Below are 18,395 nucleotides of genomic sequence, written 5' to 3'. Positions count from 1 at the left end.
GGGGCCCTTGTAACCTTTCTTGTAACCGTTCGCCGCCGAAACTGGGCTATTTCGTTGGTTTCTAAGTTCCATCTTCTGATAGGGTGGGAGCGCGGGTAATGGGGTTGTCCGGACCCCCTTGCTTGTCCTCCGCGTTTGTCATTGGCTCGATGTTGTTCTGGTTGAATACAATCAAGTCCTTGCTGCCGCGAGCCAGAACAGGTGAATTCTTGCCAAAGAAGACGTCGGGGCTCATGGCCGGCTGCCTTGCTTCCGAAGAGCTACCACTGGGATTCTCCCCGGCCGTTGACTCCTGTGGAGGAGTTCCAGGCAAGCTGCGCTCCGATTTCTCGAGATCACTAAATATACCACCAGCTTTAGAGCCGTCGACAGTTGGACCGGCCGCGACAATCTCTCTTCCGCTCGTAGTAAATGTGGGCAAAGTGCGTGTGGGTTGAACTGTGTCTGTGGCTTGAACTGTGGTAAGCCTATGGGTGGGATCGAGAGAATTTGTATTTTGGGAGTAATCAACAGCTGAAAGCATGGCTGTTGTCTTAGTGGGCTCTACTTCCCGCTGTGCAAAGCCAATGTTAGCCGGTTGCTGTGCGGCTGTTGTCGCTACAGCGCCATCTGGCAAAGATTCTACCCATTCTTCAGGCACGCCACCAGGGGTAGCCGTCGAATGGTCATTTCCTCGGTCGACCTGTTTGTTCCGGGCAAGCCGCGCTCCGGGAAAGCTGCGCTCCGATTTCTCGAGATCACTAAACATACCACCAACTTTAGAGCCGTCGACGGTCGGGCCGACCGCGACAATCTCTCTTCCGCTCGTAACAAATGTGGGCAAAGTGCGAGTGGGTTGAACTGTGTCTGAGGCTTGAACTGTGGTAAGCCTGTCGGTGGGATCGAGAGCATTTTCATTTCGGGAGTAATCGACAGCCGAAAGCATGGCTGTTGTCTTAGTGGACTCTACTTCCCGCTGACCAAAGGCAAGGTTAGCCAGGTGCTGTGCGGCTGTTGTCGCTACAGCGCCATCTGGCAAAGGTTCTACCCATTCTTCAGGCACGCCACCAGGGGTAGCCGTCCAGTGGTCATTTCCTCGGTCGACCTGTTTGTCACTCGTACCTAGCCTGGGCAAAGACCCAGCGGCGCCTTCATCATGGGCAGAGTCGAGAGCCGAGAGCATGACCGTTGCAATACTGGTAGGTGTGGGGGATGATTCCTTGCGTTCCCTGTCAAGTTTGACAGCTGGCTCTGGAAATGACGCCGCCGCAACGTAGTCAACATAGTCTTCGGACATACTGCTGGGCGCGGAAAGGGCGCCCGTGGTTTTCACCGTTGGCGTCTCCAGCTTACCTACACTGCCGACAGCCCCCTCATGTATGTAGGGGTCGAAATCCGAAAGCACGAGCGCTCCCATACGCGCCCGCTTGGATGGTGATTTTGGCTTACGAGAGGCAAATTTAACCGGAGGGTCCGGGACTAAGGGCGCCCCATCGTAATTACGAGAGCGTGAAAGCTGTTCTTCGGACACGCCGCCTGGCGCAATTGTGGAGCTTTCGATGTATCCTGTCGCACCAACGAACTCCGCGGCAGTCATGACAGGAGGTGGTGAAATGTCTGGGGATTCGATTGTAGGTGTCTTCATGCTACTGATACTATATAAATCGGCTTCTCTCTTGAAAGAATCCATCGGCAAGTCCGTGCTACTTTCCTTGAAGTAATCCGAGGGCGCTGAATCACGGCGAATCACTTTCACAGCTTGTGGCTGTGATTGTGTTGGCGCATTATCGTGGTTGGGAGCGGATGGCATCTGCTCTTCGAACGTATCGCGGGGGGCGAACGTGCCTCCACCTTTCGAGCTGTCGCTGGTTGCGCCGACCGGGACGAGCTCGCCGCCCATTAAGGGAAGCGCGAGCACAGGGCCCGGGGCCTCAGCTTCAGCTGCGACTGAATTCAGCCTTTCCATACCGTCACTGGGGCCATTGTTTTGGGAGGAATCAAAAGACGAAGGCATGACAGCAGAGGATGATGGTTCTACAGACTTGCTGGGTTCCATGACCTCACTATGATGCTCCTCTAGAGGGTGAGGGGGCATATAGACGCTGGCAGCCGGTTCAATGAATTTGACATCTTCCAATACTTCCGTAAGACGCATGTTTCCAGTTCTGGGAGCCACTACGTTGCTGCTTGGAGTGGCCGCCGGTTCAATGAATTTGTCGTCTTTGATAGCCTCAGTAGGATGCAAGTGCTCAGTTCGAGGAGCCAGTAAAGTGCGACTTGTAGAGGCCGTCGGTTGGATAGATTTATCATCATCTGTGATGTCAATAGGATGTTTAGGTTCAATTCGTGGAACCATTGGGGTCTGACTTGGGGATTCCCCCGGTAGAATAGATTTACTGTTTTCTACGATTTCAACAAGGTGTTCAAGTTCATTTCGAAGAACCATTTCTCCATGACTTACCGGTTCCGTGGCGCGTGCCGGTTCAACATTGTTGCTGTGTATTGCCTCAACAGGTGGCCCGTATGGCGTTTTAAGATCTATTAGTCTGTCTCTTGGAGATGCTGATGGCTGCAGGGAATTTTTATCCCTCGTGACTTCAACAGGAAGCTTGTGTGGCGGTGGGGAAGCTATTTGCCGATTTGGAAATCCTGAAGGAAGCAAACGTCCCAAACTTGTCGCAGTGTCATTCGTTGGTGCCACTTTGGAGGTGTCTCGGCCCCTCGCCACGGGATGGGCTGAGTCGGCGGTAGCGTAAACAGCGGACGGCTTCAATTCATCGACATTCCCTTCGCTGCCTTTCGTCCGCACATAACTAGGCTGCCGAGCAGCTAACGCTGTACTATAAGATGTTGAGAGTGCTAGGCCTTGCTGACCAGCAGTAATATCAATGGGTGGCTGCGAGAGTGATGGTGCCACAGAGTGGTCGTAAGGTGAAGTCACCTGTCCCTCAAGCCTCGCGGCCATCAACTTCTCTTCGTTAGCCCCTTTTGCAAGAGCCCACTTCGGCTGCCCCCCAAAGTCGAGCTCTGTTCCTTTTGTAGAGACGGCCTCTTCGACATATTTATTACGTTCAGTGGCTTCAATAGGTGGTTCGTGAGAAGTTCGGGGAACAATCATCCTCTCATTAGCAGATTCTAAAGGTACTGGGGCTCCTCCGCCGGTCACACTGTCATTCTTTTTGGTGATATCTAAGCTGCTTCTTTCCTTCACTGCCGATTCAATTAAACCGGCGGCAAGCTGAACAGACGACCCCTCACTGCCGCTCCTTTCCACATTATTTGGGGGCTGAGGAACTATCGTGAGCGTCGTGGGGTTGGCTGGTGGGGCCGGCAGATTTTCCCGAACGGCTCCGACAGGCTGCGAAACTAGCGGTGCTGCCGTGTGGTCAAAAAGTGACTCAACGTTTCCCACAGACTTTATGGCCGGTGGCACTTCTTGATTTTTCCTTTCTACGAGCAGCCGCTTCGGCTGTAGGCGAGAGCTGATGGCTGTAATTTTTGGAGGGACGGTCACTTCCACAGATTTGGTGTAGTCTGCAGCCTCAACAATTGGATGCGGTGCCGGTCGAGTCACAATTAGCTTGTTGTTAGTGCGATCTGCCGGTTCCAGGCGTTTTTTGTTTGCTATTACCTCAATAGGTAGCTTGTGATGTGTTCGAGGAGCCATTGCTCTGCTACTTGAAGAGGGCAAAGGAACTAAGGGTCCCGAAGCGTTTACACTTTCATTTAAAGAAACGACATGGGACGTGTCCCGCCCTCTTGTAACCGGCAATAAGAAATCAGTAGCTGTTGGAACCGCAGACGGCTTCGTCTGGTCAGGCAGGTCAGTTGGAAAGCGGTTGGCCGATGGCGGAACGAGTGCTGTGTGGTCGGCTGGCAATGTCGATAGCTCTCGCTGATCAACTTTCAAGCTTCCTGGAGTCTTCGAAACTGACGGTGCAAGAGCCTCAAAAGACGATATCCGTTTTTCTGTCAGTCTCTCCCCTGAGGTCAAACCCTGAATTGTAGTTTCTGTGAGAGGCCTTTCCAGATTCCCGTACGGAACAATTGGGTTCTCTCTTGGCAATGTTGCCAATGGTGCGGAGTCTTTGTTCGCCGGGGACCTATTTTCACTACTTAGCGGCTGTAATACATCGATAAAGGAAACGCGTTTATCTATCGTCGGGACAACTGAAACATTTTTCGAATTCTTGGCTTCCAAATTCGTCTGCGCACGCTCTTGCATCGAGGTCTTCGGCCGAAACGAAACCTCCGCTTCTTTGCTAAACATTCGCTCCCTTTCTGTCATACCGGAAGATGCAGAGTGTGTCGGTACCGGGACCACAGATGTTTTTTTATGGGCAAGCAATGGTGGCAAGTGCTTATCTGCCTCAACAATATCATGAATGGCGGCTCCAGCTTCTACAGCTTCAATGTGAAGCTGTTCATGCGCGGACAGTCCACGCCGTGACTTATCGACGTCATCTCCCTGGAACCCTTCGGACAAAAAAGTAGCACGGGAGGTCCCATCCACGGTTTTGTCCCGTGGGTGTGTAGATTCCGCAATAGAACGAAAAGAGCCAATCGCAACGGGTGGCCCTAAATCGTGGCTCACTATTCCCTTCAGGTTACTTTCAGGCTGTTCCCTGAGGCTTGAGTCTTCAACGCTTCTTAGAGGGTGAAAATCGGGTTTGAGTTGCTTAGGGAAGACGGAACTGTCCTCGATTCGCTTTTCAGGCCCAGCATCATGTTCGCCTGGTACCTGATGTTCATATTTCGCGGCCAGGACCCCGTCGGTTTTCTTTCGCTTGGTTAGGGCATCGGTAGTCGCCGTTTTTTCCACAAGTGTCGGTCCGGAATCTGCGCTGCTCCTTGCGGCAGAATGAGAAGCTTGCTTATCGGCTATTTCCCCTGGCAGTAGCTCGGTGCCAGCTGCATCGGTTATGGTGCGTTCTTTCACAGCCAGTTTGGTAGACATTTGTTGATCAGGCATGATAGAAACTGCCCTAAACTCCCCGTCACGGTTCCCACCATCGGCGCCGCGTGGCGCAATTTGACTCGCCGCAACGTCTACACTGACTTCATCGTGCATACCAGAGCGCTGTATACGTTTGTCTTCCTTCGGGATAATGGGACCAGCGGTGTCTTTAGAGATCTTGACGAGTTCTTTGCTTTCGTGAGCTGTAGCCGGCGAACGTGCAGCCTGTGGAGTATGTGATGACGGGAATTGCGGGCGTTTCTCGACGAGAACCGACGGGATGTCTCCCGTATGTTCCCCGTCAGAGAGAATTAATGTTGGCTGTAAGGGTGGAGCTGATGGCTGCAGCGCCGCTACAGTTCTCTCTTCGATGCGGTTCGAAGACACAGGAGTTTCTGAAGGACGTTCCATGAGTTGGGTTGGCTGTTGGCGGATCTCCTGCACGCCTGACGGTTTAGTGGGGCTCTGGATGCCTTGTCGACTTCTCTCTGACATAATGCCGCTGCTCAGCGCTGCCTCTTCTCCGGACAGCTTCCGTATTATTTCCTTCTTCGTTCGTTCGATCGGCGGTAACGGGAGTTCGAGCCTTCCAGTTCCCGACGTCAACGATGCGCCGCTCTTGGAGCTGCACTCGAAGTTCGAATTCGATTCCAAACCCTTATGCATGCGGTCAAAGTACGCGATCATCTCCGGCACTTGAACTGACGATTTGTCAGCACGTCTAAGTGGTCCATTATCGATTGGTTCACGTGCGCATGTGGATGCCCGCGCTTCCACGTCCACATCGTTCCTCGTTGGAGTAACCGACGACCTGGTGGATCCGGTTGCCTTTCGTGGTGACACAGCAGCGCGCCTCGCCCTTGCTGCTGCTTCTTTAAACTGCTCGTTGACGTCTCTAAGTGAGTTCGCCGACACCGAACCGCCGTCACGTACTTCAACTTTGTTATCAGGCACCTCCACAACCGCACTGACGGGAACAGCTTGCGCTGTCATAGATTCAGCCATGGTTAGCCCATCTTTCCCAGTTGATTCAAAGGGACTAGATTGCCGCCTCCCATTATAACCTTGGTCTGTCTGTTCTTTGTAATAGCGGCCATGTCCATACACTACCACGTTCTCCGGGTTGTCAGGTTGGGACGCAGAGTCTTGGGGTCCGGTAAAATTAGGCTCAGTGGGCGACAAAGAAGGGCTAACTATCGATTCGCTTAGGCCGTACGCTGTGTTTGAAACACCGCCCGGACTCGTTTCATAGATTCTGTACCCCTCCAAGGGTGCCTCGCACAGCGTCGAGGTGTTCCCGTAAGCAAAACATTCGTTTCTCTCAGTTTTGACAGCCGGTCCAGCGCTTTCAGCTTCAACTGTAGCATCATGGCTCGCCGACGGCCTTTGGAAGATGCGCCTGGCGTTTGGGTCCGCATTGATGAAACGGTCCTGAATGTTAACTTGCAGTGGCGGAACGGATCGCAGTTGCTCACAACACTCTTGGTATGTCATCGGTACGTCTCCGTCTTCCAGCGAGCCGCCACGAAATCCAGACACTGGGCTGACACGCTCCACGCGAATGCGCTTCCTTTGAGGCTCTGCTCCATGCTCCTTACTCGTGGTCACAGCTTCAGAGGAGTCATCATAGCTCACCGCCGAATGAGGCCGCCGCACGGGAGAAGAAACGTTCACTTCCGCGAGCCGGCTGCTCCGTGGAGCGGGCGTAGGGCTTACGAGCTGTTCCCGACGCAGGCCGGTTTTACTTGCGTCAGTTTCGGTGGTTGTCACGAGCTGTACGGAGAAGCGGGGCGTGTGCAGTCCCTGGCCGCAGCACTCGCCGCCGGCGACGGTGGGCTTGGCCAGATCGACGTAAGTGAATTGTTGGGATTGCCCCGGGCTTGCGTCCTTTTCGTGGTGACTTTCTGGGTCTTCGGTACTCACCCGATGGTACTCAGCAGATTGAAATCCTGACTTGCGTAGCAGCAGGAGGCACCCGAGCAGCAGCAGCGCCCCGATGAGGATTACACCGAGGACCACCAAGCCGATAAGGTACGCCGCCGCTTCTGCGTCGCCGTCGATGTGCTCGATGACAATCTCTGACAGGGAGTCGCTGTCCCGCTGCCTCTTTTCGAACGTGGTCACGTGGTCTGAAGCACTTTTGAGCAGGTGCTGTGGCGTGGCCGAAGCGCCACAGACGACCAGGATGACCATGGCCGCCTTGCGGGCCAGCGACTGGGAGCCCCAAGTCATGGCTGCCCCCGACGCATGGCCCCGCGGCCGCGCCGCCATTGCGCTGTTCCTCTTCCTCGCCGAGGCGTATCCCTTGCCTTTGTCTCCCCTTTCCCTGTAAAAGGGGGATTGTCCCATAGAGTTTCATACAATAATACTGTATGGAACTCTATGGATTGCCCATTGTTCCGTGGACTGGTTGCGGGTAGCCATGTAGACCACCTCTCTGTTGGCACGTGCTTTCTGAAATTTGCCAGGGCCCAGGTAGCATAAAACAACGCTTACCAAAAAAGGTTATAAAAACTGAAACAGAAAATACAAAAAACGTGCCGTAAAGTGACTGTAAATAGGCTGTATCTTCCATGATAATTCAGCAGCGGCAATAACAACATTGTGGCCGGAAACCCAGATTTTTGTGACTAGTTAAAAGTCAAGTCTGATATCGCCAAGAGAAACCAGAATTACAAGATAAACCAGATTGAGATGCAGCCAGTCCTATGTGACATAACAGCTCTTCAAGGCACATTCGGCCGGCAACTGAGAAACGCGGACGAATTATAACGTAATGGCCGGCGGCTTGCGTGTCTCGAGCATAGAGATAATATACTGACTCTAGAGGGAAAGCGCGCCGCTGAGCCAATGCATTGGAACCGTACGACACATAGTGGCAGACATGATACAACGATTTGAAGGTTGCCAGCTGAGTTTTTGCTTACTGAAAACGGCGAAAGCGATGGGTTGTAATCTGGCAACGTGCTACTGTGGCGTTTTCGCGTCCGGCTAGCGAAGCATGCCGGGATTAATTGTAACATGGCGGACCGCTCGCCAGGCGGATTTTATGTAGGCGGCGTCGACAGCATTGCGTAGTTTATCTCCTGTGGGTAGGTAACCGACGTGTTTTCGGTTTAGCGTACGTGTGACTTATATGTACTGAGACTATTTGAGCAAGATGTGGCAACGCTCATACAACACTTGCGCGCAAGCTCGAATGCGACTGATCGCATGCGCGAGGACGCCAAGGAGTCAGCTGATCCGTACTGGGAGCACAGAAAAATGAATCTCCGTATTCTCTCCGTGCATTTTCGCGCTGTGCCGCTTTATTGGCCATTCTGTTACATTTTGCGAGTCGCTCAAGGCTTTTGAAACGAAGTGAAGTGAACTGTGGCTTTAGCTCGATGTAAAACCTTTATTGACACACACAAAAAAACATCGCATGGGCCAACGCTGATATTGCCGGTGAGTCGCGGCTATTTGAAGCACAGGAACGAAAGAGCGCGGTCGATCGCGGGCCAACGGAGTGGAAGAATGCATGCCGAGGGAGTATGCGAAATACAATCCGCGGCGTGTCCCGTTTTCCTTTCTCTCTGTATTCGTCAAGTTCTAGCTGCTTTCCACCACTTCAAAGGGAAAGCTTGCGGGACTGAATGCGGAGTATTGAATGGGCAGTAATTTACCGCACATAGCGCGCGAGGAGTGAACACTGACTTATTGATTTATTGTGACTGATTAAAAAAGAAACCGCATTTCGTTACCTATTTTTTCGTTCTACCTTCATGAACGATTGCGCGAAAGTTCGAAGCACGAAGAGCTGTAAGAAGTTCCATGAATAATACAACTGGAACCGAAGGATTATAAAAGCTCTTTTTATTTCTCTTCCAACGGGAACGATCGCTGGCTGCCACTCCGTAGCCTGTAGTGAACTTGCGGTAGTCAAGGTCAGATCGGAATCGCTGTTCCGGCGTCAGATGAGGGGCAATAGATAGGGTGCTTAACGTGGAGAAAGAATGACAGCCTCGCAAGCGCCCGGGGAGGCACTTGCTCACCGCGGGCATCCGAGTTCTATAACTTGTATACGTTTTGCACGCACGCAGATCTGAGCCGGAGACTGCACACACACACACTGCGCAAGTCAGGCGCAAGGGCCTCGCCGCTTCCTAGCACACTTACAAAAAATCGAAACCAAAACTGAACGACGCACTTACTCTTTCTTCGCTAATTAAAGCTCAATTACACTAAAAGTTTTTTATAAAGCTAGTTTTAATTACTGAGGCAATCATTTGTAACTATTTTGCTTGAGTTCTTTGTTTTAGTTAAATAATTATGGCAGAAATTTTTAGAAGGCTGAATACAATTGATCTGGCAACCATGGGAATTGTATCATGTCAGCGCCCACGATTTGTACGGTCTCGGAGCTGGCTTTACCCCCCTGGTCTCGAGCCTCGACAGACGCAGGCCCCCATAGAGTTTCATACTAATATATATATATATATATATATATATATATATATATATATATATATATATATATATATATACACATCTTCATCTCTTTCTATGACCCAACGCATTAGAAAGAGATAAAGAATTTTTTGAGTCAGAAAGAAAGTGGTGAAAAAATGCCCGCGGGGTGGGATCCGAACCCACGACCTCCAGAATACCGGTCGGTCTGGTGCGATAACCACTACGCCACCGGCGGGGCTGTTTCCCCACCACTTTCTCGGGTATTTATGCTAAGGTATTTTTTTGTTTCCTGCACTTGGGGGTGGTAGCCAGCGCCACTCGGACTACTCGGAGTGAAGGGGACCTTCTTTTTAACCCCCGGACCGTGACTCGAGTGTCTACGACATGTCGAGAGTGGTCGACCAGCGTTGAACCCTCTTAAGCTCCCTTTGGCACCAAGACTGCCAGAACAGAGACCCTCGCTAAGCATGTAGCGAATCAGAAATGGGAAATGAGAGGCTCGGTGAAATAAGACAGAAATAAAGGGTTGGCAGTCAAGAAAACCTCGGAAAGCAAAAGGGGGATGCGCTCGGTCATAGAAAGAGATGAAAATTTTTTTGAGTCAGAAAGAAAGTGGTGAAAAAATGCGTGGGATCCGAACCCACGACCTTCAGAATACCGGTCTACATTTACACCGGTCTAAGTGTTCCATTTATCGATGTAACACCCTGTATGTCCTGCTGCTGAGTCTATGCTGCCGAGGGCATCGGACAGAAAACTAGCCAAATTTGTAGTGTTGCGGACGTATGAGCAAAGGGAATCGATGAAAAGAAGACGGTTTCTGGAAAGTTTCCAGATCTGAAAAGTGAATACTATGTACATTCCAGGGCTTGAAGTTGGTACTTGGGCTTGCTCTTGTGACAGCGTGAAGCCCAATAACATCGTTTGTATAACTGGACACGAAATTTAAACGAATTTCCAGAAAGGAAGATATTAAAGTTGGATGTTTTATCTCAACAACTGATTAATATGTGAAATCCTGGACGACAAATGACACATCAAATTGGAGCCTTTATGAGACCGAACTGAAAATATACAACCCTCATCCGCATCGACCGCTTCTTACGGGCTACGAGCAGTTGACGGACACTCCCGCGCGAACGCGGTGAGTGTCAGCCCTCATCCACACAGCCATTTTTCACCCCATCACGTCACCGTCTTCCGTCATGGGCCACGGTTTCTCGGGAGATTTTTCGCCGAAAACGGTGCGACGGTGACGGGAAGCCGAGCTCTTAGTTCCCGTTCCGTCAACGCGACGGTACCACGCCTGTGGTAAACCAGACAATCAGAAAACTAATTTTTACGGCTAAATTTAGCAAGAAGGGAGTACACGTAAAAATCTAAGCCATTTTCATTACTTTTTCAGATTAAGCACGCTCCATTCAAGGATAAACTGGTCGCTAGGCAGACGACCCTGTGCTTTGACGGAGAGCTCCAGTACGAACGCTACTCCGTTTACGTCTCTGTCGCGGTTTTTTGACCTGACGGTGCCCTGACGGTGCCCTGACGGTGAAGGTGACAGCTGTGCGAATGAGGGCTCAGGCGACTGTCGTAGCATTCTCCTCTTTTGGATGGAACAGCACGTGACTGTTTGCTTGTTTGCTTAGCGCTCACGTGCCTGCCATGCGCATGAAGCTCGGGAACATTATTTTATCGTTGATATATTATCGCACACCAAAAAAAAAAACGAGAAAAATCATTACAGTTCGCACGAATGCTAAAACAGGTCAGAATGAAAAAAACTAAAGTCCTATTTGGGCACTCTCAGCAACGTACTAGCGACCAAGCTTGCTTTCGTCAATAGCGTTGCAAGCAGACTCAAATTTTACGACGGAAATCAGAGATGCCAGGCGTACATTTCACTTCAAATTATCGTGTGAAAATGCAGAAGGTCCCACAACCATATTGTCGTAGAGGTAATTCAAGGTAACTTTAGAGTGCTCCGGACATTCATAGTAGTGTTACGTGGCCAAAGACGACGCAGTTGTCTTCAGGAAAAACAAGTTTGTTGGAGCGAACTTGTGCTCTCTTGGGGTCCCTTTTGGGGGTTAGACGTTTGGGGGTGGTACGCCGTCATTCTTCGGTGATCCGTGTTGCTGTAGCGTAAGATTTCTTGCATAAGATCCGCAGTGAAGGCCGTTCCGTGGTCCGCGATAAGGACTTCAGGGGCTCCATGTCGCAGCACAACTTGATTTATGAAGAACTTGGCGACTTCTAGTGCAGTCCCCCTCGGAAGAGCGGCGGTCTCTGCGTAGCGCGTCAAGTAGTCTGTCGCTACAATCCACTTTTTCTGTGATCGTGACGTAGGGAACGGGCCTAGAAGGTCCATTCTAATCTGTTGAAAGGGCCTCGACTGGACGGTGATCGGTTGCAGAAGTCTGGCGGGTCTTGTCGGCGGCGTTTTTCGTCGCTGGCAGTCACGGCAACTCCGAACGTAGTGGGTGACGTCGGATGTAAGGCGTGGCCAGAAGTACTTCGCTTTGATCTTCGCTATAGTGCGAGCTGTGCCGAGATGTCCGGAAGACGGGTCGTCGTGGCACGCTTCCAAAATTTTGTCACGGAGGTCTGCGGGGACGACAAGTAGATAATTCGTTCTTGTTCCGGGGCTGAAATTCTTCTTCACGAGGACGGAGTTTTTGAGGCTGAATGCTGGTAAGTTCCGCTTGAACGCTCTAGGCACGGCGACATTTCGTCCTTCGAGGTAGTCGATCATGACGCGCAAGTCGGGGTCGGCACGCTGCTGGGCGGCTAGGTCGCTCTCAGTCACGACTCCGAAGAACGCGCTGTCTTCATCGGAGTCTTGTGGTGGTGGGTCGACGGGGGCGCGGGACAGGCAGTCGGCGTCGGAGTGTTTTCTGCCGGATTTGTAGACGATTGTAACGTCGAACTCTTGCAGGCGCAAGCTCCACCGCCCAAGACGGCCAGAGGGGTCCTTCAAATTTGCGAGCCAACACAGCGCATGGTGGTCTGTCACAACCTTGAATGGTCTACCATACACGTATGGGCGAAATTTTGAAATGGCCCATATAATTTGAGGCACTCTTTTTCAGAGGCTTTTCAGCCTCTTTTTCAGATGCTTTTTTCAGAGGTCTTCAAGAAAAACAATTTTTTTTTTAGCGAACTTGTGCTCCCATAACAACTCAAAGAATACAAGGCGGCGCCGAAAAAGGGGTCTCGTCTCCCCCGAGCCCACCAAGAACTTTTCTCAGCAACACTTTCCCACACCCCACTAAGACCCCAACACCTACGAAAGCTAAGTAAAATAATTTCGAACAAATACCTTCATACACAACTCTATAGGCTTGCTTTAAGGCTCCCGAACAACACGGACAAACGCAGCAAAAAATGTGGAGAGGTAGCTATAGCTACAAATATCTTCTACGCATCCTGGGGATGCCCCATTATATGGCCTGCAAACAACACCCATGAACGAAATCATGAATCCAGCACACTAGAAACATGGAAGGAAGCCCTGGCCAACTATGCCCTCGAAACTAGAAGATCCAGATTGCGAAGATCGGGGCAGCTGAAACTGGGACCTTCGAAAAAGAGCTCCACTGACTTCTCTAACCTCACATTCCCCTTACCCCTTCCTCCTTCACATCAATAAAGTCTACAACATGACCGCTCCGCAGTTGGGCTTTGGAACGAACACTCGGGGTTGGAGCCGCGGCAATGCAATATATTTTTTTATATAACGCGCCATCTTTTTTTAACACGAAATTGTTTTATTCCCGGATACACCTAGATTCAGTGACGTCATATTCGTCACGGAAGTGACGCCATTACAACGAAGCAAGTGGCATGTAAAGGGTGCACCCCTGCACACAGGGTCTTCTTGCGGGGAAGCAACCTTTAGAACTAAAGAGTACGTTATACTTAGGGTTGTTTGTTTTCAGGTTTTATATATTATCACGAAAGTGTTTTATGCCGCGATCTCACTGACGTCATATCCGTCACGGAAATGACGCCAGCACACCCTTGCCGAAGCGACCCGCCAGGAGGAATTCGCTCGCCAAGCACACCCACAAGACAGCCGCCGACCCGCAAATCATGCTCAGCTGCAGATTTCGCTGCACATTTCACTTTCGTGTTTTACCGATTCCTATGACAGAGGAATCAACCGCAGTGTTTCTTAGCTCAAAAGTGTTCTCTTAGCTCAATTATGCGCATTCTTTTCGTAAATAAACTGGTTTTGTACCTTTTAGGTAGGTTTAGAGATTATGCGCGACATAACCACGTTTAATGGACCTTCTTTTCCAATAGCGAGCTACTGGCCCGCCATTTTGTCCGGTCGCCCTGTACGAAATAAACACTTGGCGAATTCTCATCTCGCTGCCTGGAGGGAAGCTACTACTTGCTCGCGCTGCACCCGCTTTTCCGACAGCTCGCGGGAAATTCGTACGTATACACACACAAAGAAAAAGCTTGCAGTGGCAAGGGGCATTGCTTAAAAAATAAAGCAAGGCTATCGACACAGCAAGCACATGGCCACCAGTCTGAGGGTCGCAAAGACGAAGACAGGCAAAGAAAACGGCCCTTCGCCCACTGCAGATTAGTCTCAGTAATGTGCACCGTGGCTTTCGTGTCGAAGGAACGAGTGACGAAGCAGTGGGAGCCCGGAGGATTGGGCGACGAGGATGTTTCGTGCACACGTTTTTCGGCAGTAAAAACTTCCCTGCCCTGACTGCTTAGTTCGCCTTGACGGCCGCTAGGAAGACCGGCACTCGAAAAATGTCCATTAACTTTTTGCATCGCACAGTAAGTGCCGTGCATCTTGAACGGAGTATATTTATTACCGTTTAAAGCTATTGAAAGCAACAGGTAGATGAACTAACGGCAAGAGGTTGTAACAGCATCGCCGAAGACGACGAAGCACCGCTCTGAGGCTCACGGCGCGAGCCGCGTCGAGCGAGCGGGCAGGGCTCCCACGGTATGGTATCGTTGTTCTGTGGCTCGGCGTTTTCATTGACTCGTGCTGCCACAAATTCTATAAGTTTAGGCGCGGCGGAGCGTTTTAGAACCGGAGAAGAAAGGAAACAAAAGTTGTTCTTTTATTGCCGTTTTGCACTGCTCAAATCTGCTCCGTAGCAGTCAGTATTTCTATTTTAAATTTTCTTTATTTTTTGCCCATAGAATGTTTATTGTGACAGCAGTTCTGGACTGCCCACGAACTGCTCACGAGTCACGACCAGCAAATAAAACAGAGCATGTAACACGCGGTGTGCCGCGATTTTAGCACCACCTTTGGTGATTTTGAATGATGTGAATTGAGTTTTGAAGTTGCGCGGTGAAACTCCATCTCGCTCTGTTGGGACACCACAGTCTCACAGAAACAGCAGCAGCCCTGTCCTTTTGAAAATCGTCGAGTGGACCATGCGGGTAAATGAACCTTTACACTGAGCGAGTACGGAGCTCCATCGTTTTTTAGTGCGAGCGTGCGTGCGTGTGCGTGCGTGCGTGCGTGCGTGCGTGCGTGCGTGCGTGCGTGCGTGCGTGTGTGTGTGTGTGTGTGTGTGTGTGTGTGAGAGAGAGAGAGAGAGAGAGAGAGAGAGAGAGAGAGGGGGGGGGGCGGTAGAAAAGCCCTTTCATACCCTCATACCCTCTTCCTCACTTCAGCACACCCTTTCCCTTCGTCCTCTGACGTTTTATTTTCGATACAAAGTGGCGTATATTGCCCATGAAAAAAGAAATGTATTTCCAGCAATGCATCTGTGTTCACAAGTGAAAACGACTTTAAGGAGAATATAAGCTTGGTTATTGTAAGATGGCTTTCCTACATCGTGTGCTGCACAGTGAAGCCTACCACGCAAGACAAAATAGGCGTCAGTGGGCGCAGGCGTGGCGGACGGACTAGAGAGTTATGGTGGCTAGCCTTCTAGCCACCATAAGAGAGTTGCGCGTCCATCCGCCATCTTGAGTTCCAGGTCGTGCGGGAAAGCCACCCGTCTCGCATGTACGAGCTGCCGCTGGGCCGCAGCGGCGAGGAGTGGCGAGGAGCGGCCGAACAAAAATTACGCCCGTCTTCCCGCGAGGGGAATCCTGATGTGATGCGACGCATAGGGGGGGTTCAATTGGTGTTTCCATTGGGTTGATTCTCTAAATCGCGCGAAATGTGTTGTGAACGCGTAGGATGCATTCCATCACATGCGGTGTTCTCATACGCGGGAAAGATGGGCGTAATTTTCATTCTTTTACTGAGAGAGAGAGAGGCCGGTTGCCATTTTCAGAGGTTGCACTTTACTTTGAGCCCGACGACTTTGTGGTCGCTGAAGTACACGGTCAGTGGATCGCGAGCGCTGACTGAACTGCCGCAACGCGCTACCCCCTTTATATTCACAGCGCCTGAAGGAGAGGAGACAGCGGAGGAGAGTCGCGCATGCGCGCACTTGCGCGCCGGAGCAGACGCGAGCAGAGCGAAGCGCGCGCGCAGCTGTTATTATGTTAATGAGACGGAGTGAGAGTGTTGCGCACAGCTGTCGGAGAGAAGAACGGAGGAGAGTTGCGCATGCGCAGGTGGTGTGCGGACGCCGACGCCGGAGGGACACACCCCCGAGTAAGAGATGCGTCGCATCTAAAAAACTGGCGCACGATTCTCGGCTGCTTATCAGCTAGCCGCCGCCTCTGCCACTTCTTCCGCAACCGCCGATGCTCAGTTGAGCAGAACTGACTGAATACGGGGTCTTGTGCGCAGCACTGAAAGCGGGCTTTCCTGTCGAACTGGAACCCGCGACATGTGGCAATCAGACGCGCAACTCTTGAACTCTAGGACGGACGATCGGGCCGCGGAGGCAAAGCGTAAGCGTTTTCTATGCCCATCGGTACCTCGAATACCGCGAAGCCGAAAACGCAAGACATCGGCGCGGCTACAAATTTGCCGAACGCTTCCCAGGCGTGACGGCGCAGTTTGCGCAGGAGTTCGCGGCCGCAACCAATCACCCACAAAAAAACCTCCGCTTGTCATCCACCTTGACAGACTGGAATGGCACTGAATTTTCTTTTATGTGTAGCCTTCACTGAGCAAAACATGTCATGGAATGCCAGCTTACACCGATGTCCTTAAAGTCGGCTTCACTTCTAAGCACAAATGCATTTCAGGGAACACATTTTTGCACGGAAACATACGCCATTTCAAGTCGAAATATGAAGCGCCAGAGGCAAACGGTGGCCGGAGGGAGAGGGTGTGCAGAGAGCGCGAGAGAACAATACATGCAGTCAGCCACAGCAGCTGCAGACAACACCTTCCCAGGAGCTGAGAAAACGAGCGGCTGTCCTCGTCCTACGGACGGAAAGTAACAGGGATGTCAGCCTGTAGCAGCTCCGCTGTAAAAAAACCAACATAATGCCGACAAATTCTTCGGACCCGAAATACCAGCGACAGTTGGTGGAACAAAGCATGCAGTACAGCAGCTGCCACAGAAGCCCTCGACAAAGCTCATTTTACTTGAAAGAAATAAAAATTTCCACCACCGTCAACACCAAGTTCTTGATTTTAATTTCTTGGCCAATCACGCACTGACAAAGATGACACTGGAAATGGTGAAAGTACAGTCTGCTTCTTGGCTGGTCCCGTTGTTCAGTCCTTGCTCATCAGTCCTGACAAAGACAGTGAGAGCATTCACGGCGCACATCGTTTGAATTCAAATCCTTTCGAATGCACTAGAAAGTTGGCTACAAAAACTAAATAACTAAGTGTGCAATGCAGTTGTTGGGAGGGTGGATTATTCTACTACAGCCCACATCTACTCTAAACTAACTGCGGATGATCATACTAAACCAGTGGAAAAAATATATCTACCACAGCGTCTGGTTACTTGCACACCCACAAACCTGCATCATGCATTTTGTTTTGGATACGCCAGGTGGTACCACCATTCGGAAGTCACAGCTACATGGTGCAAATTTCGCTTGCAAATTCGCAGTTGCGCCACCATTCGTGCAGCAAAACAAGCTATTTTCCTATTTTCACTGCTGCAACAAATTGCCAAATGCCAAGCGGCGTTTATAGAAGTTCGACTGTTCTAAAAATTTGAAAATTTGTCACAGCAACAAGAATAGATACTCGCACTCCATACGTGCCTGTCTGCACATATGGAGTGCGAGTAAAGGCTAGATGAGACAAGTCATTTCATCTACAAGCTCCCAGGCCGAAGCAACAATGACTGTGCTGTTTGTAGCGACAGAAAAACAAACAGGCAGGAGGGAAACTGGGTTTTTCTGCAAAACCTACAGTAAAAACCCTGGCCTGCACCCAAGCGAATGCTTCGAGCGGTTTCCCATGCTGCTGCAATATTGGTAAAGAAGTTGCAAGCAGAATTCAAAAGAAAAAATAAATATCCTGTTGAGTTTTTCTTGCACAGTTCACGTTTTCTACCCAGCTCCGAAAACTGGCAAAATATCTGCAGACCAGAACAGTGGAAAACTGGGTGAAAGGTCCGGACTTGCAAAAGTGGTGGCCGCAAGCTATCCCATAGGCAAAAATCATTTTCATTTGATTACTAAATGAGGAGGTAGATGCCATGGCCATTCTCGGAGTTAAACAAAACTGAACACGCAATTCGACTTCATGTGAACTTTGAATGCAAATAAAGAAGTGCTGAGAAAAAATTTTTAAATATGATTATTTATTGCTGCCACAATCTGCATATGCCATTGACCCTGGCCACTGATGCGACCTGGCATGCCACATTTTATATGAATACAATGCTTGCTAACTCCTTGCGCAATTTAATCTCACATAATTCAAGAGCACACTATTTTTCTTTTTCAGTGGCAGACTTTAGAAAGCCAATCCAGTATTTTCAAAGCAAGTGGCCCAAAGTGACCCATGTTTCCAGTGATTAAGAATAACATTCTTGGTTAGTCGAAGCAATGCTGCTAGCTAGATGCCTGCAGTATTGCTTCCACTGCACATACAAAAAAACACCTAATGTGCTACACCTAATTGCTCTGCTTCACTTACCAGACC

The sequence above is a fragment of the Haemaphysalis longicornis genome, unplaced genomic scaffold (genome assembly GCF_048455015.1).
Source record: "Haemaphysalis longicornis isolate Haplotype H1 unplaced genomic scaffold, Haemaphysalis longicornis Haplotype H1 scaffold_2, whole genome shotgun sequence".
Taxonomy (NCBI): domain Eukaryota; kingdom Metazoa; phylum Arthropoda; class Arachnida; order Ixodida; family Ixodidae; genus Haemaphysalis; species Haemaphysalis longicornis.
This window is presented reverse-complemented; position numbering follows the sequence as displayed.